The 24,921-nt window shown below is 44.5% G+C and overlaps 1 pseudogene across 1 annotated transcript in view; it reads left to right on the top strand.

Moving 5' to 3' along the window:
- The first annotated feature begins 1,258 nt into the window (after positions 1-1,258).
- The window catches only part of LOC125545386 (DNA polymerase alpha catalytic subunit-like), a 105,433-nt pseudogene continuing 81,770 nt past the window's right edge, over positions 1,259-24,921 (top strand). Inside the window, exon 1 of the transcript XR_015599362.1 lies at positions 1,259-1,517. The product of XR_015599362.1 is annotated as a DNA polymerase alpha catalytic subunit-like (transcript). The remainder of the gene's footprint in view (positions 1,518-24,921) is intronic.

Here is a 24,921-nt window from a genome sequence, read left to right as displayed (position 1 = left end):
CCATGCATGTTCCCATCCCTTTTTGCGTAGCAACTACTTTAGCATCCTATCTACTCCCACCGGCATAACCCTCATAAGGAGGTAGGGTCATGCACAATGCAAGTATCAACGAGGAAGTAACAGAGGCAAACCATCAAAGTGGTTCCACCTCATCATGATTCCGATGCAACACTAATAAAGTGCCATATGACATGCATAAAAAGGGTTTCATAGACATGGTCAAAGGGCTGCTTGCCTGGTTCATCAGATTCTTCAAATCTTCTGGTCCATCTCCGAGTATCTCGTCTACTTCGTCAACTAACGTCGGAAACAATCATAGTAAGCAACACAACAAGGCAGAAAATAAAACTGCTCTAAAAATATTAATTTGACTTTTCTAGGACATCTCTGGTTATATGAAAATTAACCAGAGTGGTTTCATTGGAATTGGGTCAGTGGATATTTCTAAACATTTTGATATGATGGAATCAAGGGGTTTATGGATTTGCAAGAAGTGTAGAGAAACATATTTTTGAAAAATTAGCAAAGGCACCCATTTAACAAAACATGATTTTAGAAGCATCTAGGAGTTGGTTTCACTGGATTTGGAGTTCAAACGATTTTCCTATGAATTTACAAAGTTGACAAATATGAAGAAATGGCTCATTATTTTGTGTGGTACAGAAAGTATTAATAAAAATGTTCATAAACTAAGTTATGAACTTAGAAGCATCTAGGAATTTGAATCATGGAATTTGGATAAATTTTAGGCTCTCTGTGATTTTCTAAAGTTCAGCACCGAAATAAGAAAATAGGATTTATTTAATATGTGTGAAGGGAAATGTGCTAGAAAAATGTGCAAAAAGCACCATGTGATAGGGCATGATTTTAGGAACTACTAGAAATTTGAATCATCCAATTTAGAGATAATATGAATATTTGAGAGATTTTACAAATTTCTGAAAAAAAGGACAAAGGAAGGGGGGTTATACCTATACCGCGCCCTGAGCGCAGCATAGCGCCGCAGCGCACTGGGCCGGCCCAGCTGCATGGCCACGCGGCTAAGGAGGGCCACGCCGACGGCGTACTACGGGAGTACGCTTTCCTGCAGGGAAGGTGGTTCCAGCGGATCCCGCCTCCACTTAACCCGAGCGGGTCCGGCTAGACACGTCGGCAGAGACTGACCGGTGGGGTCGCCGGTCCACCGGCCGGCCTCCTTCTTCCTCGCGCGGCCTCCCGTGCCACAGGAACAAAGGGGGCGAGGCCGAGCTCGTCCCCGATGACTAGGGGCGCTGTTGCGGGTGCCCGGCGCACCGGCGAGCTCGGGGGACTGCGCCGCGCCCGCTCCCCCCTGTCAGCACGTCCATCGGAGGACAAAGGCGAGTGGGGTCACGGCCAAGGTGGACGGTGCTCGGGCGAGATTCGGGCAGGGCAGGGCAAGCACGGGGAGGAGGGCCTGGTGCGCGGGGGAGGCTCCTTGGTGCTGTGGGTGTCCTCTGGAGCGTTCAGTGGGAGCGAGGGAAGCAGTGGAGGCTCGGGTTGGTCCGGGGGCACAGCGGCGGCAACCCAGCCATGGAGGGGGCAAGAGACCACGAGGGGGAGAGAGGGAGTGTCCGAGAAGTTGCTGGGGAGAGGGGGTTCGAACCGAGGCGAGATAGAGGGTTGGGGTGGCTTAAAATGGGCGAGGCCGTGGTGCACCGTGGGCAGCGTCCATGGACGTGCTCGGGTGAGCTCATGGAGGGAGAAGGAGGGCGAGGGAGGAAGGGGCCGACAGTGTTGCGTGTCGTGGACGCCGAGGCGTCCTCGGGGGACACGATTCCGGAGCCCAAGGTCGACGGGAGGCCTTGGAATGGGCGTGCTACAGTGCCGGAGAGCACTGTAGCGTGCTCCAGAGTGCGAGCTCTGCACTCCATGGCATTGTTTATGTGCCAGGGGCATGTCCACTAGTGTCTGAGGCTTTGTGGGGTGAGTAAACAAAGGGGAGGTGGCCTTGGATGCCCTGGTGAACCACTAGGAGAGAGGTGGGGTTGAGAGAGAGAGAGAGAAATGTGATGTCCAGAGAGAGAAAGTGGGGTTTTACCCTATTCCATGATTGATCTGAGAGCTGGCAAGACTTACTGGAGGTAGAAGGTGAACTGGGGCAGCTGTGGTAAAAACTTGGGCTCATGGAGATTAGTGGAAGAGGTCACAATGATGATTTTGGGAAAATGGCAGAAGGTGTTTGTTGTTGGTTTGGGCAAGAAAATTAATTCCACTTGCCATGAGAATTAACAGGATGGAATGGCACATAGAAGTAGGATGTTCCACCAAGTTTGAGCTCATTTGGGCAAAGTAGCCAATGTAACTTGTTCAAATTTGGTTCTGGACAGAGAGGGTTTTGGGGCACTTTGATCAAGATAACATTCTCTCCAACTTGTGCCATTTGGTCTAGATGCATTATTACACCATTTGAGCATGTGCACCAAGTTTGAGAGCATTTGGACATGTTTGATAGTGCAAAGTTGTTCAAACTTGAAAAAGGACAGAAGTGGTTTTGAGAGGGTTTCATGGGGTTATACTATTCACCATGACATGGGACTTGTCAAGATCATCAAACATGTCATATGTGACATGCTAGAATTTTCTTAGAATTTTTGGGGAATATTTCCTTTGTAAATATTTCAAAAGCTTGAATTATCCAGAAAGGGTTTTGGGAGGTTTTGTCCAATATTTTGAACATGACCATGTGTTTAAACTCATATATATGGAAAATATATGTCCACCGAGTTTCCCTGATTTTTCTCAAATATTTTTGAAACAATAAAATAATTTTTCCCTATTAAAGACCATTTCTGGCCTTAATAAAAAGCTTTTAAATAAAATAGGAAAATAACTTTTAAAATTATATTTTTGTGGTTTCTGGGTATCCTGTGTCTAATAGGAGTCAAATATATTTTTGGAAAGATTTTTCACACCCTTAATTAAGTACTTGTAGTTCAAGTCTCAATTCAGGGGTTTTTGGAAAACCTAATTTATAAAATTCTTTTTGGCCAACATATTTTTGCAAGAAATTGTTTTTATGTCCTACACACATGGCATGATCATTGGTTCAAGAGTTTGGAGCAAGGAGATGAAGTATAGGAGTTGGAGGATTTATTTGATTTTTAGAGCACTTGCAAACAACAGACAAAAAACCAATCAAGGCAAGGTCCAAAACACTCAAAAGTTTTTGTCAAACCACATTTTATCATGATTGTTATCTTTAATGTTGTGGCATGAAAATCAGGGTGTGACAGACCTACCCCCCTTACAAGAATCTCGTCCCCGAGATTCCCAAACTAGGCGCGGGAAGGAATACAAAACTTAAATCCGCGGTACTCTTCACGTCCTCATAATGCTTCTGCTTCCGCGTGGTGCTCCATTGAACTTGAAGTACTTGATGATATGGCTTCATGTATGACGTTCTTCTTGATCCAGGTTGCTAATGGGTAGCTTGCGGTAGGTTAGATTGGGCTAGGGTCGATGGCTCGGTGGTCGATGCCCTCGTAGAGATCGGGCAAGTTAGGAAGTTGGAAACACTTCCGGGGTGTGATGCGTGGAAAACGCTGTGCACAATGGGTAACTCAGGTGGTAACTCTAGCTGGTAGCCGTCTACTCTTCATCTTGAGGTGATCTCGGAGGGGGCTGATGAATCTTGGTGTGGGTTCCCTTGGCATGGAAATGCTTGGTCCCATCGAGAGAAGTGGCTTGTAGATACACCTGGTCTTCAACACGGACGTTTATTTCTTGGCGATGGTGGTTGGTATAGTTCTTCCTCCTTGGCATGGCGGTCTTCAAATGTTTCTTCACCAGCTCGGTGATTCTTCTCCCGTCTTCGGGTAGACAAGTATGTTACCAAAATAAAGATGACAACTATCTTGTCTAAGCACTCCATGAAAACTTTGTTCACGGGGTACATAAATTAGGCTAGGGGTATTGGTGGTGGTCACGGTTGAGTATGGTCCGAGGTGTTCTCGATTTAGAGTCAAGACCTATGGTAATGACCCGACCATGTTGTGGCTTAGTAGGGCTTAAGGGTTTCAAGGATTCTAGTGTGCGAGTGAACATTTTATTATCTTATCCTTAAGCACGGTTTATGAGATGCCAATAGTCTATCTAGTCCTTCAAACAAATAACCTTATACCATTGAAAGCATCATCTCGTATAGGCCAAATCCAATCATCACTCATGATTTACCAAAGTCTCAGATAATTCCTCAGGGTCACTGATACAAACTCATGAAGTCATTTGTCCTCTATTCCTATATCCTCAAATTGTTCTTCCTTATGGCATCGTCAGTTCTTGTGCTATATTAGGGTGATAATGTGCTCGTTCACTATGTCCACTAGTTCCATAATGAACCCAGTGATAAGCAAGGTTACGGAGGCTTAACTGGTTCTCTTGCAATTCTGTGGGTTAAGCACATAGTTAAGGATTCGATCTGGGGTATCTTGTGAAGTCTCGAAGGGTCTAGGAATGGGTTTCTAATCTTGAGGGTTAAACACAATTCTACGGGGTTGCACTTGGTCATGGAGATTGTAGCAGAAGTCTTCATTGCTAGTTGGTTGCCGAGGCAGAATCCTTGGTGTAGCTTGTCTTGCTGGTCTTCAGTTGAGGAGAGAGATGAGAGGGAAAATTATCATAGAGGAGGGGGATGCCTAAAGGGGGTTCTATAGTGCAAGTGCAAATAAACAAGTGCCGAAAGGGCCAAACAAAAGAAACAAGGTAAGGAAGGTGATATAGTTGCGTACTTGTTGCCTAGGGCAAAAAGGGCGACTGATATCAAAACACAAACAAATAAAAACAAGCAACACACAATCATGGCTCTATTTGAACCATCATATGGACTCGACTGCGCATAGGGGGTACACGACTCATCCTACCCTAGGGGCTCTCGGATTCAGTAGTCGTGACTTGCTCCGTGCCTCGTGCAGTCTTCTGGGTTTCCCTCAGGTGTTGCTACGTCTCTTTGTTCGATGAAACAATCCGAGTCGTGCCTGAAGATTCTTCAACAACTTCTCGCCCGTTGAAGTGGTGGGGTGAAGGTGGCTTCTCGTAGCAGGTATTGACTCGGTCTTCTATTGTCTTCTTAATCATGACGATCCCTTTTGCCTCCTAAGGCATCGACTGTACCAGGTAGGCAATCCTTTATGCAATGATATCACCAAGGCATAGTAGAGGTCCAATCTGTTGGACACATTGTTGACAATAACATCACCGAGAGCGGGGGATGAAGAGAACCGTTTTCCTGCTCACTATAATGAGGCGGACCAAATGGCGAGGTTCTCATCCACCGGTGGTTGCTGATTCAACATTGGTAAGGACATGATTGCTCTATTAGCGATGTATACCATGATCCTGCATATCTTGCACCCCGATCATCATAGGACCAGGTTGCATCATCCTGGGGCAAATTCAAAGGTGTCACCATCTTCCGAGTCTTGGTTTCCTCAATCATTGAGAAGGCATTTTACATCTTGTTGTGGTGTCACCAAGCTTGTGTGGGTGAATGTCTGGCAAGACGTCTTCTTCTCGGTTACCCACGAGGATTACTGGGAATCCAGTGGTCAGGGGCTTAAAGGTACTAGCGACCATTTGCAAAAGTTTCGAAGGGGAAGAGATCAATAAGGAAAGTATCCCTTAGCTTTAAGAAAAACTGAGGAGGGGAAGAGAAGTATAGATAGTTTTGAAAAATTAGTAGTAGTTTTGAGAATAGTTTTACCCTAACTAATGACCATGCTAGCTAAGGCTTCCTACAGTCAGGATGGCTCTGATACCAGCTCTGTGGGGACCCCGACTCATAAGTCGAGATCACCGAATGCACGTGTATAGTGATCCCAGAGATCAGTGCTCACTGAACACATAGAAGCTGAATAACAAGAGTCTTACATCCATACATACCATTTTACACAAGTAGGACCATTATGGTCAAGTCTTGAGTGTATCATCACAGCGGAACTCTTCAATAACAACTTGGACCCATGCCATCTGCCTTAACCCTACAGGCATTCTGACTAGGAAGCGTCCTAGCTCGCATGTTCGTCACCAAGGTACTCTTCATTATATCCTGTTCTTTCATGCCTGGCCAATAAAATAACTAGTGGCAAGCCAATGAGTACTTTGAATGTACTCGCAAGCAACCCATGTTTTGGTTCAAGATACAACAATGCATGATATAGGTAAATTTTTGCAGAAAGCTAGTTTTGAGTGCAATGACATGTTCAACAACTTGTAAGACGTGCATCAGGAGAATTCAAGTAACCATGAGGACAGGTTACAAATATCAATATAAATAGAGTGGGCATCAACCCAACTCAATCATGTCAAGTCCTTTGACTTGACCCAAGTAGTTCTTCCCACTTATCCAAACACACACACTGGTTTGTAAACATGTGGACGTAGCCCAAGAGCGGTTACCCAACTGTCCTTGACCATTGACACGGCTATTCGAATAGTTTTACACTCTATAGAGGTTGCACACTTTACCCACAAGATCCGGGGAACTTCCGTGTCATCCATGACCCGTGGTACCTCAAGTACCCGGGGTTAGCACCCGATCACTATCTTTCCCTAGACGACACTAACATGGATTCCACTCGATTGGTAGTAATCCCTGTGCCCAACCTTTCACAACTTAAAATTGTGGAGCCTTGCTCCCATATTCATCACATACCACTGGCACGGGGTACCAACGGTGTGTTCGGTGCCCCATAAAAATGTTCTTGGCCGCCCTACCTAGCACGACCCTGTCCCGAGAGAGAGCACCAACTCTCCCCCGTCACTAGTAATGCGGGCTCCAAGCTAGTATCGGCCTAGGTAATCAATAATGCCCTTTCCCATATAAGGGTAGAGTAGTTGCGCATGTAAGGTTGGAATAACGGTCGCAACTTAAACCAATCCGTTTTGAAAACAACACACACTTGCCTCGGTACACCACTTCGTCATCAAGTGGCTACCCAACTCATCATCTCCCCCGGGCATAGGTGTCACCCGATGGGGTTTTCGAAAAGTCCTTTGAAAATACTTTGTCTCCATCACCATGCATTTTCCCGTCCCTTTTTGCGTAGCAACTACTTTAGCATCCTATCTACTCCCACCGGCATAACCCTCATAAGGAGGTAGGGTCATGCACAATGCAAGTATCAACGAGGAAGTAACGGAGGCAAACCATCAAAGTGGTTCCACCTCATCATGACTCCGAGGCAACACTAATAAAGTGCTATATGACATGCATAAAAAGGGTTTCATAGACATGGTCAAAGGGCTGCTTGCCTGGTTCATCAGATTCTTCAAATCTTCTGGTCCATCTCCGAGTATCTCGTCTACTTCGTCAACTAACGTCGGAAACAATCATAGTAAGCAACACAACAAGGCAGAAAATAAAACTGCTCTAAAAATATTAATTTGACTTTTCTAGGACATCTCTGGTTATATGAAAATTAACCAGAGTGGTTTCATTGGAATTGGGTCAGTGGATATTTCTAAACATTTTGATATGATGGAATCAAGGGGTTTATGGATTTGCAAGAAGTGTAGAGAAACATATTTTTGAAAAATGAGCAAAGGCACCCATTTAACAAAACATGATTTTAGAAGCATCTAGGAGTTGGTTTCACTGGATTTGGAGTTCAAATGATTTTCCTATGAATTTACAAAGTTGACAAATATGAAGAAATGGCTCATTATTTTGTGTGGTACAGAAAGTATTAATAAAAATGTTCATAAACTAAGTTATGAACTTAGAAGCATCTAGGAATTTGAATCATGGAATTTGGATAAATTTTAGGCTCTCTGTGATTTTCTAAAGTTCAGCACCGAAATAAGAAAATAGGATTTATTTAATATGTGTGAAGGGAAATGTGCTAGAAAAATGTGCAAAAAGCACCATGTGATAGGGCATGATTTTAGGAACTACTAGAAATTTGAATCATCCAATTTAGAAATAATATGAATATTTGAGAGATTTTACAAATTTCTGAAGAAAAAGGACAAAGGAAGGGGGGTTATACCTATACTGCGTCCTGAGCGCAGCATAGCGCCGCAGCGCACTGGGCCGGCCCAGCTGCATGGCCACGCGGCTAAGGAGGGCCACGCCGACGGCGTACTACAGGAGTACGCTTCCCTGCAGGGAAGGCGGTTCCAGCGGATCCCGCCTCCACTTAACCCGAGCGGGTCCGGCTGGACACGTCGGCAGAGACTGACCGGTGGGGTTGCCGGACAACCGGCCGGCCTCCTTCTTCCTCGCGCGACCTCCCATGCCACAGGAACAGAGGGGGCGAGGCCGAGCTCGTCCCCGGTGACCAGGGGCGCTGCTGCGGGTGCCCGGCGCACCGACGAGCTCGGGGGACTGCGCCGCGCCCGCTCCCCCTGTCAGCACGTCCATCAGAGGACGAAGGCGAGTGGGGTCACGACCAAGGCGGACGGTGCTCGGGCGAGATTCGGGCAGGGCAGGGCAAGCACGGGGAGGAGGGCCTGGTGCGCGGGGGAGGCTCCTTGGTGCCGGGGGTGTCCTCTGGAGCGTTCAGTGGGAGCGGGGGAAGCAGTGGAGGCTCGGGTTGGTCCGGGGGCACAGTGGAGGCAACCCAGCCATGGAGGGGCAGGAGACCATGAGGGGGAGAGAGGGAGTGTCCGAGAAGTTGCTGGGGGAGAGGGGGTTCGAACCGAGGCGAGATAGAGGGTCGGGGTGGCTTAAAATGGGCGAGGCCGTGGTGCACCGTGGGCAGCGTCCATGGACATGCTCTGGTGAGCTCGTGGAGGGAGAAGGAGGGCGAGGGAGGAAGGGGCCGACAGTGTTGCGTGTCGTGGACGCCGAGGCGTCCTCGGGGGACACGATTCCGGAGCCCAAGGTCGACGGGAGGCCTTGGAATGGGCGTGCTACAGTGCCGGAGAGCACTGTAGCATGCTCCAAAGTGCGAGCTCTGCACGCCATGGCATTGTTTATGTGCCAGGGGCGTGTCCACTAGTGTCTGAGGCTTTGTGGGGTGAGTAAACAAAGGGGAGGTGGCCTTGGATGCCTTGGTGAACCACTAGGAGAGAGGTGGGGTTGAGAGAGAGAGAAATGTGATGTCCAGAGAGAGAAAGTGGGGTTTTACCCTATTCCATGATTGATCTGAGAGCTGGCAAGACTTACTGGAGGTAGAAGGTGAACTGGGGCAGCTGTGGTAAAAACTTGGGCTCATGGAGATTAGTGGAAGAGGTCACAATGATGATTTTGGGAAAATGGCAGAAGGTGTTTGTTGTTGGTTTGGGCAAGAAAATTAATTCCACTTGCCATGAGAATTAACAGGATGGAATGGCACATAGAAGTAGGATGTTCCACCAAGTTTGAGCTCATTTGGGCAAAGTAGCCAATGTAACTTGTTCAAATTTGGTTCTGGACAGAGAGGGTTTTGGGGCACTTTCATCAAGATAACATTCTCTCCAAATTGTGCCATTTGGTCTAGATGCATTATTACACCATTTGAGCATGTGCACCAAGTTTGAGAGCATTTGGACATGTTTGACAGTGCAAAGTTGTTCAAACTTGAAAAAGGACAGAAGTGGTTTTGAGAGGGTTTCATGGGGTTATACTGTTCTCCATGACATGGGACTTGTCAAGATCATCAAACATGTCATATGTGACATGCTAGAATTTTTGGGGAATATTTCCTTTGTAAATATTTCAAAAGCTTGAAATATCCAAAAAGGGTTTTGGGAGGTTTTGTCCAATATTTTGAACATGACCATGTGTTTAAACTCATATATATGAAAAATATATGTCCACTGAGTTTCCCTGATTTTTCTCAAATATTTTTGAAACAATAAAATAATTTTTCCCTATTAAAGACCATTTCTGGCCTTAAGAAAAAGCTTTTAAATAAAATAGGAAAATAACTTTTAAAATTATATTTTTGTGGTTTCTGGGTATCCTATGTCTAATAGGAGTCAAATATATTTTTGGAAAGATTTTTCACACCCTTAATTAAGTACTTGTAGTTCAAGTCTCAATTCAGGGGTTTTTTGGAAAACCATTTATAAAATTCTTTTTAGCCAACATATTTTTGCAAGAAATTGTTTTTATGTCCTACACACATGGCATGATCATTGGTTCAAGAGTTTGGAGCAAGGAGATGAAGTATAGGAGTTGGAGGATTTATTTGATTTTTAGAGCACTTGCAAACAACAGACAAATAACCAATCAAGGCAAGGTCCAAAACACTCAAAAGTTTTTGTCAAACCACATTTTATCATGATTGTTAGCTTTAGTTTTGTGGCATGAAAATCAGGGTGTGACACCTCCCACCGTAACCGGGAACTCTCCGAAATTTTCCTCCCCCTCGCTTCTACCACAGTTTTTTCCGTCATGGAAGGCCCAAAGAATGTCATGCAGCTGCGTCTCCGGCCCGCCCAGGATGAAAAGCCCATTTTTTGTCATAGAAGTAGGAGCCCACCACATCTATGATGATACCGGGTTTAGTCACAATTATCGTCATAGAAGTGTCATATGTATGACAATTTTTTTTCGTTCGGCCCAAAATGTCACGGATGTGTCTTTTTTTTGTAGTGTAATCTTAGGTCATGCTAAGGCTATGTTATGTTGACTATTTGTGTTCACTCCTATTCGAACTTGCTATGTTTGCTACCTATGGTGCTTGATCGTGTGAGAAATTATGATATTATCTTGGATTATCATGTGGTTATGAAATGTTGTTATGTCTGAGTTATTGTGGTTTCATATATGCATTCCATGCACACATTGAGGGGGAGCTAAAAGCAAATAGAAACATAGACTTATTTTGTACTTTTGCTCTCATGATTGTCAATGCTAAGATTATTTATTGCATTTATGATACTACATGTATGGTTGTCATCAACAAACAAAAAGGGGGAGATTGAAAGAGCAATCATGCCCTTACAACATGTTTTGATGTTGATGACAATATACATGTAGGGGACTAACAATGGCTGTCAAGTAAATCTCAGGTATTAGTCCCCGGTTCATCGATGTGTGTGGATCAAGAGCTTACAAGTGATTTTACTCAAGGATGAAGCATAAAAGTTGATTACATATTTGTTTTCTTGAGTATAGGATCCCGCACTATTAAGAGGGATCAATAGGGTTAGTTAAAGGCTTGCTCTTGCCACAAACCTCCTGACCATACTGCACATGCCAACAAACCTTCATGTTCTGTCTCTTGACTGCCGGATGTCCGGGCTTCATGCCGGATGTCTGGGCTGCACGCGGATGTCCGGCCTCCTTACCGGATATCCGGGCCTTGCCATCCAGAGAGCAGTTGTATACTGGGCTACGCCGGATGTCCGGGCTTTCCCCGGATGTCCGGGCTTTCCTGTTACGCCAGATGTCTGGGCCCCATTCCGGATATCCGGGCATAGCTATCCAGAGAACGTCTTTATGCTGGGCTGCACGCCAGATGTCCAGCCACCTGCCGGATGTCCGCGCCTTCCTGATATGCCGGATGTCCGGGCTTGGGCCCCGGATGTCCGGCCCCTCTGTTCTTTTGTTCTGCGTTTGTTCTGTTCCTCGTAGCTTACCATGCCGGATGTCCGGCCTGCTCACTCACTTACACTGCAACGGCCATATTTGAGCTCACACTATATATAGCCCTTCTTCCCCTTGGGAGAGGGTTGACCACTCACTTTGAACAAACCCTAGAACACATTTCACTCTCTCTCTCTCTCCTCCACACCAAATCTTAGATCCCCAAGGGATTTGAGAGCTTTTGAGAGAAGTTGTCCGATCAAGTGATAGATCCACTCCTTCTCCTTCTTTGCACCAAAGGAATTCGTGATTTGAGCAAGTCTTGAGCTTTTCCCCATCGTTCTTGTTACACTTGGAGGTTGGAGACTCCTAGGCGGTAGGAGTCTTTCGGAGAGGAATCGACCTTTGTGATTACCCCCCGGAAAAGTTTGTGAGGGTTTGGAGACCACCCCAAGGTCTACCACTAGTGGTTGAGAAACGCCTTCATGGTGTTGTCTCAAAGGGAGAATTGTAAGTGCATCTAGTGCCCCTTAGTGATTTTGGTGTATTGAAGACTTATAGGTTAAGGGACTAATGTGTTTATGAGTGCACACAGGTCTATAAGACTATGAGGAGTTTGATATTTACAGAGAAAGTCGACCCCTAAAAATGAAGTTCTTCGACTGAAGACTTTGGATTTCTGAAGACTTTCTGAAGACTTTGAAAGTGAAGAAATTGGTGCAATCCTGAAGACTTGCTATTCATCCGAGGAACATGAAGCGTGAAGACTTTTGTTTTTGTAGTTTCATTTTCTCTTTCTTGAGTCTTAGGAAACACCATACTGTTAAAGGGGGTCGAGGAAATACTAAGGAAAAATTTCCATGTGATGCTCAACTCAATATCCTACACCTACCAATCCCTTCGAGTGAAGCCATTGGAAATCTCATACAGTTCAGTCATATTCTTCAGTGACAGAGGCGAAGTTCTTCTGGTCTCTGAGGAATTTGTTCTGACTGAGGAGTTAGGAATTCGCCAGTGCGGATTACCTACATAGTGAGGAACATGATAGCCCTGAGGAATTTGATACTCAAATTTCCGACCGTTGCTGTGCTATGCACCATCTGTCCCAAAATATCTACCCACCTAACGGTCATATCATTGAAGGGCATTTATGTCTTATCTTGTCGGGCTGCTCCTTAGGCTATAAATAGCCGCCCCTACAAACACTAGTTGGTTGGATGCTCTGAGAGAAACTGACACTTGTCATTTGAGAGCATCCCATCCTCCGAGGACTTTGAGCGAAAATCCTCAAGTGAGGAAAACCCAAACCCAAACACCTACAAACCCCAAGTGATTGAGCATCACTGAAGAGATTGATCCTTTGTGGATCCGACGCTTGTTACCTTTGAAGAATGTGCTTCTTCCAGACGGTTAGGCGTCAAGGTCTAGAGCATCCAAGAGTAATTGTGGATCGCCGAGTGACCAAGTTTGTGAAGGTTCGGAAGTCACCTAAAGAGTTACCACGAGTGATTGGGCGAGGTCTGTGTGACCTTAGCTCAAGGGAAATACAGTGAGGACTGAGTGTTCTGAACTGCGTGTTCAGGATTAGGTGTTTGGGACTGTGTGTCCTCAGGTTTAAATACCTAGCCGCCCTAACCAGACGTACAACTGTCACAGCAGTTGGAGCTGGTCTACCAAATCATTGTCTTCACCAAGCTACCTGGTTCTATTTACTCAACTCTTTCATTTCCTCATAACTGTGTTGAGTGCTTGTTTGTATCAGTGTTAGAAGACTTTGACTGAAGACTTTCTCAATTTCCTTAGTTCAATTTCTTCAGTCTTTTTGTCTTCATCTTGTGTTATCCTGTGTTTACGCTTTCTGTACTCTGTGCTTGTCTTCATTTCATCATGATAACTATGCTTGTGCTCTGTTATGTTTACTTTTGAGTACTTATTCTGCTGCTAGTAGTTCTTCGCTAAGGAATTTCCTCACCTGCAAATTCCTCAGTGAAGAATTCATAAAAATCGCCTATTCACCCCCTCTAGTCGATATAACGCACTTTCAATTGGTATCAGAGCAAGGTACTCCCTTGTTCTGTGTGATATTGGTTTAACCGCCTGGAGTTTAGTTATGTTGACCGTGGGTATGAAGAAAGTGACATGCCCCATCTTTGACGGTCACGAGTATCCCAAGTGGAAGGCCATGATGAAGAAGCGCCTCATGGCGATGAACAATGAGCTGTGGACCATCACTGAGATTGGTCTGACCGATCTGTGCAAGATGGCGGAAGCAGATGACATTCGCAAGTACACTCTTCTCAACCTCACAGCGAAGGATGTCATCTGCTCCTGTCTGTCTCAAAATCAATTCAGGAATATCATGCATCTCGATCATGTGAAGCTTATCTGGGACCGTCTCTCTGAGGTCTATGAAGGTCATCGAACCTGTCATGATCCTTGGTTTGAGGACTTCAAGGAATCTCTCAAAGCGATGACATTCGAACCAGAATCATCATCTTCTGCATCATGCCTTATGGCAAAAGATGCTAAGGTAACTGAATGCTACCTATCTGAGTCTAGTGATGATGAATCTGGTGATGAATTTGGACCCAGCTATGTCAAACTTGCTTCCCTTGCCACTAAGCAACAAAGAGCTTTGGAAAAAGTTCAATACATTCTAAATAAGAGCGATGATATGTTGGGTGAAGAAATGGATCAGTCAAAAGCTTTGGCTGAAAGTCTTCAGAGACTTCATACTAAGTATGACACCCTTCAAGATCATCATAACACTCTCTTATCTGATCATGAGAAGCTTTCTTATGAATTTCTTCAAAGAAAGCAAGACCTTGAGAAGCTAAGAGTGAGTTATAAAGATCTTTAGAAGGAGCGTGATTCATTACTTGCTCAACAAATCAGTGCTTCTCAGGAAGAATTTGTTCCTCCTTGTTTGAAATGCATTGAACGTGAATCTGCTAATTCTTCACGTGAATGTTCAAATGCTGCTAATGTTTCAAATTCTTCACCTGCCTCTGCTATCACTAATTCCTCATCTGAGGACATTGCTAGTATCACTGATGATGCAGGGCTGAAGGAATTGTACATGACATGCATGTACAAAAGCCTCAAAGGGCATCAGACTCTCTGTGATGTGCTTAAAAAGCAGATCTTCAACAAGAACCCTAGGAAAGAGGGTATTGCCTTTGAGAGGAAACTCAATGCTGATGGTACATATTGGAAGCCTGAGCAGTACCCCAAAACCTCATGGGTTGCTGCAAAGGGACCTCCAGTTGATCCATCTAACTTATCTGGATTTGCATGTGAATCTCCTCGTTCTGATGATGAGTAATTTGACTCCAACTATAAACTGTTCAAAAATCAGAATGGTGAAGTATTTGCTAGATATGTTGGCACTAACTGCAGGAACCGTTCCCCTATGAAGAAAATCTGGGTTCCCAAAAAGTGCCTTGAAAGTCTTCAGGTGAATGTCCTCAGGACACCACCTGTGAAGAATAGGAACCCCAGATCAAATTCTTCATATGGACCAAATTCCTCAAAAGGATCAAAGTCCTCATATGAATATCATCTTGCTAACAATTCTATTTCGCAGGGAAGAGCTAAGGGCTATGAATATGAGCACTATTCTTCGAATCATTATGTTCATAAGTCCTCGAAGAATTTATCTGCTTATTCATATGCTTATCCTAACCCCTCTTATGTGAAACTGAAAGTGCGTTATATCGACTAGAGGGGGGGGGGTGAATAGGCGATTTTTATGAAATTCTTCACTGAGGAATTTGCCGGTGAGGAAATTCCTTAGCGAAGAACTACTAGCAGCGGAATAAGTACTCAAAAGTAAACATAACAGAATACAATCATAGTCATCATGATGAAATGAAGATAGGCACATAGTACAGGAAGCGTAAGCACAGGATAACACAGGATGAATACAAACAGACTTAAGAAATTGAACTAAGGAAATTGAGAAAGTCTTCAGTCAAAGTCTTCAAACACAGTATGAACAAACACACAACATAGTTATGAGGAAATGAAAGAGTTGAGGGAATAGAACCAGTAAGCTTGGTGAAGACAATGATTTGGTAGACCAGTTCCAACCGCTGTCTCAGTTGTACGTCTGGTTGGAGCGGCTGAGTATTTAAAATCGAGGACACACAGTCCCGGACACCCAGTCCTGAACACGCAGCTCAGGACACCAAGTCCTCACCGTATTCTCCTTGAACTAAGGTCACACAGACCTCGTCCAATCACTCGTGGTAAGTCTTCAGGTGACTTCCAAACCTTCACAAACTTGGTCACTCGGTGATCCACAATTCCTCTTGGATGCTCTAGACCATGACGCCTAACCGTCTAGAAGAAGCACAGTCTTCAAAGGTAACAAGTGTCGGATCCATGCAGGATCAATCTCTTCAGTGATGCTCAATCACTTGGGGTTTGTAGGTGTTTGGGTTTGGGTTTTTCCTCACTTGATGATTTTCGCTCAAAGTCCTTGGAGGATGGGTTGCTCTCAAATGACAAGTGTCAGCTTCTCTCGGAGCAGCCAACCAGCTAGTGGTTGTAGGGGGCGGCTATTTATAGCCTAGGGAGCAGCCCGACATGATAAGACATAAATGCCCTTCAATGATATGACCGTTAGGTGGATAGATATTTTGGGACAGCTGGCGCATAGCACAGCAACGGTCGGAATTTTGAGTAGCAAAATCCTCAGGGCTATCATGTTCCTCAATGTGTAGGAAATCCGCACTGGCGAATTCCTAACTCCTCAGTCAGAACAAATTCCTCAGAGACCAGAAGAGCTTCGTCTCTGTCACTGAAGAATATGACTGGACTATATGAGATTTCCAATGGCTTCACTCGAAGGGATTGGTAGGTGTAAGATTTTGAGGTGAGCATTACATGGAAATTTTTCCTTAGTATTTCCTCGACCCCCTTTAACAGTATGGTGTTTCCTATGACTCAAGAAAGAGAAAATGAAACAAAGAAAAAAAGTCTTCACGCTTCATGTTCCTCGAATGAATACCAAGTCTTCAAGGTCACACCAATTTCTTCACTTTCAAAGTCTTCAGAAAGTCTTCAGAAAGCCAAAGTCTTCAGTCGAAGAACTTCATTTTTAGGGGTCGACTTTCACTGTAAATATCAAACTCCTCATAGACTTATAGACCTGTGTACACTCACAAACGCATTAGTCCCTTAACCTATAAGTCATCAATACACCAAAATCACTAAGGGGCACTAGATGCACTTACAATCTCCCCCTTTTTGGTGATTGATGACAATATAGGTTAAGTTTTCAACGGGGATAAACATATGAAGTGTAAATACTGATATTGAGGAATTTGATTGCAAGATATAGAAGAACTCCCCCTGAATATGTGCATAGTGAGGAATTTGCTTTTGAAGCAATGCACACTTGAAGAGTTGAATCATGGAGATCTCCCCCTTATATCTTGTAATTCATACACGCATTTGACATATAACAGTGAAGAATTTGAAATGCATGATGAAATATGGTGACTGATGTAATTCAGCATGCGTGCAATAATATTAACGAGGAATAAGCATGCAGAAAAACATCTCAAAAGTATCAGAGCACCATCGGGTTTAAGTTTACAACTCGATCCAATAAAGTCTCAGAAGAACAAGAGTTGTAACTTAAAAGAAACGCCCATATAGAAAGACCCGCTTGAAGACTAACTCAAAATTCTCCCCCATTGTCATCAAATGACCAAAAGGATCGAATATGAGGACTAACGCCCCTGAAGAATATCAAGTTGATGAAGGAGCGCCATCGTTGTTGGGTTCATTTGTCGTAGTAGGGCCTGCCGCAGTGTCGTTCAAGTCTTCATTCTCATCAGTGTCGCGCGATGAAGAAAATGAGCTAGCCACCAGAGAAGGAACCTTGACCTTTTTGAATTTCATCAGTGGAGGTGCAGACCAGTCAAAATCTTCCTTGAGACCCATTTTCTTCAGATCTTCTTCACCATACAGATGTGACAGTATTGCCCAGGTGCGACCGAAGACTTCATGGAGGTAGTAGTGGTTTTTCTTCACTGCATTATGTGTAGCAGTCATGTTGTGAAGAAATGAACCAAACTGATGCTTAACCCATTTGTGATTTCGATCCACCTTCTGGTGAAGACTAAGCAGGAGCTCACGATCAGTCATCACACGAGGAGCAGTGGCTTGAGGAGTAGACTTGGGTGCATTGGCAGAGTCATGTGTGGCAGAGTCATCATTGGTGGAATAAGAGGCAGCTTTGTGAAACTGACCATGCAATGGACGAATGCCTTCATCTATAACAGCTGGTGGCTTTCCCTTTTCATCAACTGAGGAATAGGTCTGCTTGAGGACTTCAATCGGGGGCAAGTAGCTGAGGTGATTCTGAAAATCAGCTTTGTAGTTGAGTGAAGACCTTGTCTTGAGGAATCTCATAATCCAAGGTGCATAAGGCTTCAGCTCAAACGGAGACAGTGCAACATTTGCCAGAGTTCTCATGAAGAAATCGTGATAATTGACAGGAATGCCAGGAATGATGTTGAATACCAGATTCTTCATGATGCCAACAATTTCCTCATCAGATGAGTCGTGGCCTTTGATAGGACTCATTGTCCTCGTAAGAATACGATAGACAGTTTGAAAGTGCGTTATATCGACTAGAGGGGGGGGTGAATAGGCGATTTTTATGAAATTCTTCATTGAGGAATTTGCTGGTGAGGAAATTCCTTAGCAAAGAACTACTAGCAGCGGAATAAGTACTCAATAGTAAACATAACAGAATACATGCATAGTCATCATGATGAAATGAAGATAGGCACAGAGTACAGGAAACATAAGCACAGGATAACACAGGATGAAGACAAACAGACTGAAGAAATTGAACTGAGGAAATTGAGAAAGTCTTCAGTCAAAGTCTTCAAACAAAGATATGAACAAGCACACAACACAATTATGAGGAAATGGAAGAGTTGAGGAAATAGAACCAGTAAGCTTGGTGAAGACAATGATTTGGTAGACCAGTTCCAACTGCTGTCTCAGTTGTACGTCTGGTTGGAGCGGCTGAGTATTTAAACTCAAGGACACATAGTCCCGGACACCCAGTCCTGAACATGCAACTCAGGACACCCAGTCCTCACCGTATTCTCCTCGAACTAAGGTCACATAGACCTCGTCCAATCACTCGTGGTAAGTCTTCAGGTGACTTCCAAACCTTCACAAACTTGGTCACTCGGTGATCCATAATTCCTCTTGGATGCTCTAGACCATGACGCCTAACCGTCTGGAAGAAGCACAGTCTTCAAAGGTAACAAGCGTCGGATCCACGCAGGATCAATCTCTTCAGTGATGCTTAATCACTTGGGGTTTGTAGGTGTTTGGGTTTTGGGTTTTTCCTCACTTGATGATTTTTCGCTCAAAGTCCTCGGAGGATGGGTTGCTCTCAAATGACAAGTGTCAGTTTCTCTCGGAGCAGCCAACCAACTAGTGGTTGTAGGGGGCAGCTATTTATAGCCTAGGGAGCAGCCCGACATGATAAGACATAAATGCCCTTCAAGGATATGACCATTAGGTGGATAGATATTTTGGGACAGCTGGTGCATAGCACAGCAATGGTCGGAATTTTGAGTAGAAAAATCCTCAGGGCTATCATGTTCCTCAGTGTGTAGGCAATCCGCACTGGCGAATTCCTAACTCCTCAGTCAGGACAAATTCCTCAGAGACCAGAAGAACTTCGTCTCTGTCACTGAAGAAATTGACTGAACTATATGAGATTTCCAATGGCTTCACTCAAAGGGATTGGTAGGTGTAGGATTTTGAGTTGAGCATCACATGGAAATTTTTCCTTAGTATTTCCTCGACCCCCTTTAACAGTACGGTGTTTCCGATGACTCAAGAAAGAGAAAATGAAACTATGAAAACAAAAGTCTTCACGCTTCATGTTCCTCGAATGAATACCAAGTCTTCGCGGTCACACCAATTTCTTCACTTTCAAAGTCTTCAGAAAGTCTTTAGAGATCCAAAGTCTTCAGTCAAAGAACTTCATTTTTAGGGGTCGACTTTCTCTGTAAATATCAAACTCCTCATAGAATTATAAACCTGTGTACACTCACAAACGCATTAGTCCCTTAACCTATAAGTCTTCAATACACCAAAATCACTTAGGGGCACTAGATGCACTTACAATCTCCCCCCTTTTGGTGATTGATGACAATATAGGTTAAGTTTTCAACGGGGATAAACATATGAAGTGTAACTACTGATATTGAGGAATTTGATTGCAAGTATAGAAGAACTCCCCCTGAACATGTGCATAGTGAGGAATTTGCTTTTGAAGCAATGGACACTTGAAGAGTTTAATCATGGAGATCTCCCCCTATATCTTGTAATTCATACACGCATTTGACATATAATAGTGAAGAATTTGAAATGCATGATGAAATATGGTGACTGATGTAATTCAGCATGCGTGCAATAATATTAACGAGGAATAAGCATGCAGAAAAACGTATCAAGAGTATCAGAGCACCATCGGGTTTAAGTTTACAACTCGATCCAATAAATTCTCATACTAACGAGAGTTGTAACTTAACAAAAAAACGCCCATATAGAAAGACCCGCTTGAAGACTAACTCAAAATTCTCCCCCTTTGTCATCAAATGACCAAAAGGATCGAATATGAGGACTAACGCCCCTGAAGAATATCAAGTTGATGAAGGAGCACCAGCGTTGTTGGGGTCGTTTGTTGTAGTAGGGCCTGCCGCAGTGTCGTCCAAGTCTTCATGTTCAAACGGAGACGGTGCAACATTTGCCATAGTCCTCATGAAGAAATCGTGATAATTGACAGGAATGCCATGAATGATGTTGAATACCAGATTCTTTATGATGCCAACAATTTCCTCATCAGATGAGTCGTGGCCTTTGATAGGACTGATTGTCCTCGTAAGAATACGATAGACAGTTCTGGGCATGTACAGCAATTCCTTCACGAGGAATTTGGTTCTTGGTGCTTGACCTGGCTTCAAAGGTTTCATCAGCACCTGCATGTAATGATTTGTAAGCTCACGTTCGCTGTAGATACAATGAGCTTCTTCAAGGGGAGGACTGAGTGGGAGAGCACAAAGCAATTCAGAGGCTGGTGCAGTGTAGTGAGTGTTTTCAGACATCCAGTCCAACACCCAGGAATTCACATCTTCAGCATCTCCGGTGATGTGCGGCGTTGCATAGAATTGAAGAATCAGTTCTTCATTCCAATCGCAGATGTCAGAGCAAAAGTTTAGCAGTCCAGCGTCGTGAAGAACACTGAGGACTGGTGCGAAGCACGACAGAGATTCCATATCCACGTGAGGAATATGCTCATGGTAGAAGATCTTCTCCTTGTTGAACAGCACTGAGGAATAGAAATTGGCTTGACTAGCAGTCCAGAAACGCCTCTTCCTAATGCGAGCAGAGTTGTATGGGTTGTAATCTTCGAAGAATACGTGCTCGCCGAAGAAATCATCAGCCTTGAACTTTTGCTTGCGTGAGAATGGATACTTTGGCTTCAGGAGAGGAGTGTCAGTGAGTTGCATCACGACCTCAGGAATCTCAATCGCAGGTTCTTCAGGCTGAGGAATTTCTGGTTCCTCCTCAGTGACAGTCTGCATCATTGGTTGTTCAGCAGCAGCAGTTTCTTCAGCACTAGTGGTTGGAATTTCCTCATGGACAGATCCAGTGGGATGAGTTTCTTCAGAGCCCATTTGTACAGTTTGTGTGGGGGACTGAGGAATTTTCTATAGAGGGGTGAACATTGGAGAGTTTGAATGCTGACTTTCCCAGAATTCATCACTGATTACGGGTGTGGAGCAGCCAACGTCCACATCTTTATCTTCCATTTCTTCAACGCCAGCCTCTTTAGTTGTGAACTATGGCATAGGCGAGGAGATGATAGGTGTTGAAGGGATTGCATCCACTTCAATTTCTCCATCCAATGGTTCAGACGAAGCAGTAGAAGGAGTTTCTTCATCAGATCCGCTGGGGATCACATATTCTTCATCAAAAGGAACAAGGTCCTTTGATGGCCTAGTTGAGATGGGAACAACATCAATCGGATTTGCAAATGAACTTGTCATAGGCTTCATTTTCTTCAGAGCTGAAGAATCTGAAGCAACTGATGCTTTCCTTTTCTTCACTGCAGCACGCTCTGCAGCCTTGGTCTTCTTCACATCTGATGCAGATGGAAGGATTGGAGTTGAAGTTGGTGCAGGAGCAGCTAAGGAATCTGGTTGATGTTCTTCAGGCACAACTGATGCAGTTGCCTTGAGTTCTTCAGTTTCTTCAGGCGCACCACTAGTGGGTGCCCTGGCAATTTCTTCAGTGGCTGGAATGCAGTCATCAGGCCTGGAACTCACATTTTCTTCAGCAGCCTGATTGTCATCAGCGGTGCTAGCATTTTCTTCAGTAGGCTGAGCAGATGCTTCAGCCTGAGGAATTTCCTGTTGCGTTGGGGCTGCAACATTGGAAGTGAAGTTATCCGCAAGTTTCACAAAAAGAACCTTGGCTCCAAGACAATCAGCGTGATATGCGTCAAAGTCATCATTGATTTTCTTGATCTCATTCTGAATAGTGACAAGTTCTTCAGTTGTCATAGAGACAACGTTTTTCTTCAGATAACTCGAATACCACAACTCAAAACAAAACAAAGGATTGGCTTGCAGAATAAGCCAGAACAAACATATGTTAGATATTTCGTCCGAAGTTTTCGTGGTGGGGCCTACACGGGCTCGATCGTACAGCACCATCATGTACAAGGCAGTGCACATGACATACGAAGCGTCCCCGAGTCGGCATAGCCAAGGACTCTTTAAGACACAACGAGACCACTGTAAAACCAACCGTGAATAGGCGGACCACTAGACGTCGAACCCCAATTTCATATCATACATCTGTCAGAAAGATATCCTAAGAGCTACTTGAATTCCCACTTATAAACTCCCGAAACTTTCCGGTTATGCAATCAGGTGTTGGGGATACAGGGGAAGCATAATATCTCACCCAAAACTAAACTCAGGTATTCCAAAACTGCAACGATAAAATTATGACGACAACACCTCAGAGCTCAACTCCCCAGGACACTTCCACAAAACCCCTGACAGGAGGCACCAAGACAATGTTCTCATCATAAAACCATCGGAACGATTCCAAGATACCCGCGTGATCCTAAATTTTTTTTTGTGAAATTTGAGAAGAGAAGAGTCAAAACTCTACGTCAGGATGCCTTACCAGAGCGATGAGGAGACTGGGAAGTAAAAAGAATTCCTAAGCTCTCCGATATATAATTCCTAAATGGCTCAAAACATTTTTTTCTAGACACAACTCGGCTTCTAAAAACGATCAATCAGTGGGGTCTCCTAAGGTCGGGGAAGGCTCTGATTACCAACTTGTAACGCCCTCGATGCGGCTATATCTCCCACGTGTCGAAGCACGACTTAGAGGCATAACCGCATTGAAAGCAATGTCGCAAGTGAGGTAATCTTCACACAACCCATGTAATACATAAGGGAAAGGGATACATAGTTGGCTTACAATCGCCACTTCACACAAATACATGAATAAAGCATTACATCATCCAAATACAATCAGGGTCCGACTACGGAACCAAAATAAAAGAAGAACCCCAAATGCGACAAGGTCCCCGATCGACCCCAACTGGGCTCCACTACTGATCAACTAGAATGAAACAACACAAAGGACAAGATCTTCAATGAGCTCCTCCTAAGCTTGGTTGCGTCATCTGCACAAACTCATCGGCACCTGCAAGCTGGTTTGGAAGTAACTGTGAGCCACGGGGACTCAGCAATCTCGCACCCTCGCGATCAAGACTATTTAAGCTTATGGGTAAGGTAAAGGTATGAGGTGGAGCTGCAGCAAGCGACTATCATATATGGTGGCTAACATACGCAAAATAGAGCGACAAGAGAAGGCAAAGCACGATCGAGAAACTATGATCAAGAAGTGATCCTAGAACAACCTACGTCAAGCATAACTCCAACACCGTGTTCACTTCCCGGACCCCGCCGAGAAGAGACCATCACGGTTACACACGCGGTTGATGTATTTTAATTAAGGTCAACTTCAGGTTTTCTACAACCGGACATTAACAAATTCCCATCTGCCCATAACCGCGGGCACGGCTTTCGAAAGTTCAAATCCCTGCAGGGGTGTCCCAACTTAGCCCATCACAAGCTCTCATGGTCAACAAAGGAATAGACCTCCTCCCGAGACATTCCGATCAGACTCGATATCCCGGTTCTACAAGACATCCTTGACAATGGTAAAACAAGTCCAGCAAGACCACCCGCTGTGCCGACAAATCCCGATAGGAGCTGCACATATTTTGTTCTCAGGGCACACCGGATAAGCTAAGCGTACAGGAGCCGACGTAACCCAAGTTGCCAAGGGATGGCCCTGCACGGTGCTCTGGGTTGGACCAACACTCAGAGGAGCACTGGCCCGGGGGGGTTAAAATAAGATGACCCTTGGGCTGGCCTAACCCAAGGGAAAAAGAGGCTAGGTGGCAAATGGTAAAACCAAGGTTGGGCCTTGCTGGAGGAGTTTTATTCAAAGCGAACTGTCAAGGGGTTCCCATTATAACCCAACCGTGTAAGGAACGCAAAATCCGGGAACATAACACCGATATGACGGAAACTAGGGCGGCAAGAGTGGAACAAAACACCAGGCATAAGGCCGAGCCTTCCACCCTTTACCAAGTATATAGATGCATTAATTAAATAAGATATATTGTGATATCCCAACAAGTAAACATGTTCCAACAAGGAACAACATCTCCATGTTCCAACAAGGAACGAACTTCAATCTTCACCTGCAACTAACAACGCTATAAGAGGGGCTGAGCAAAGCGGTAACATAGCCAAACAACGGTTTGCTAGGACAAGGTGGATTAGAGGCTTGGTTCAACAATATGGGAGGCATGATAAGCAAGTGGTAGGTATCGCAGCATAGGCATAGCAAAAGAGCGAGCAACTAGCAAGCAAAGATAGAAGTGATTTCGAGGGTATGGTCATCTTGCCTGAGATCCCGTAAGGAAGAAGAACGAGTCCATGAAGAAGATAAACGGACGAAGTCGAATGAATCCTCACAACACGACGTTATCGGAACCAACCCGAAGAAGCAACACCGGAAAGAAGCAAACAACATAGTAAACAACCAACACAGAATCATGGCATGATGCACAAACAAGTATGATGCATATTCGGATTAAAGAGGCATGGCATGGCAAAGTGCACAAGCAATCCTACAAATTAAGTGGAGCTCAATATGCAACTCCGTTGCATATTGACCGAACACCACATCAATTATTTAGTTCACTCTCGGTTAGGTACTCCACAATATTAAATGTTGGTTAACATGGCGAGAGGTGTAGCATAACAAACTATACCATCTAAACAATTTAAATGGGG

This window comes from Triticum urartu, chromosome 3A, assembly GCF_056163025.1.
Source record: "Triticum urartu cultivar PI428250 chromosome 3A, HENAU_Tu73, whole genome shotgun sequence".
Taxonomy (NCBI): domain Eukaryota; kingdom Viridiplantae; phylum Streptophyta; class Magnoliopsida; order Poales; family Poaceae; genus Triticum; species Triticum urartu.
Note: the sequence above shows the minus strand (reverse complement) of the source record. Positions and strands in the feature narration are given on the sequence as shown.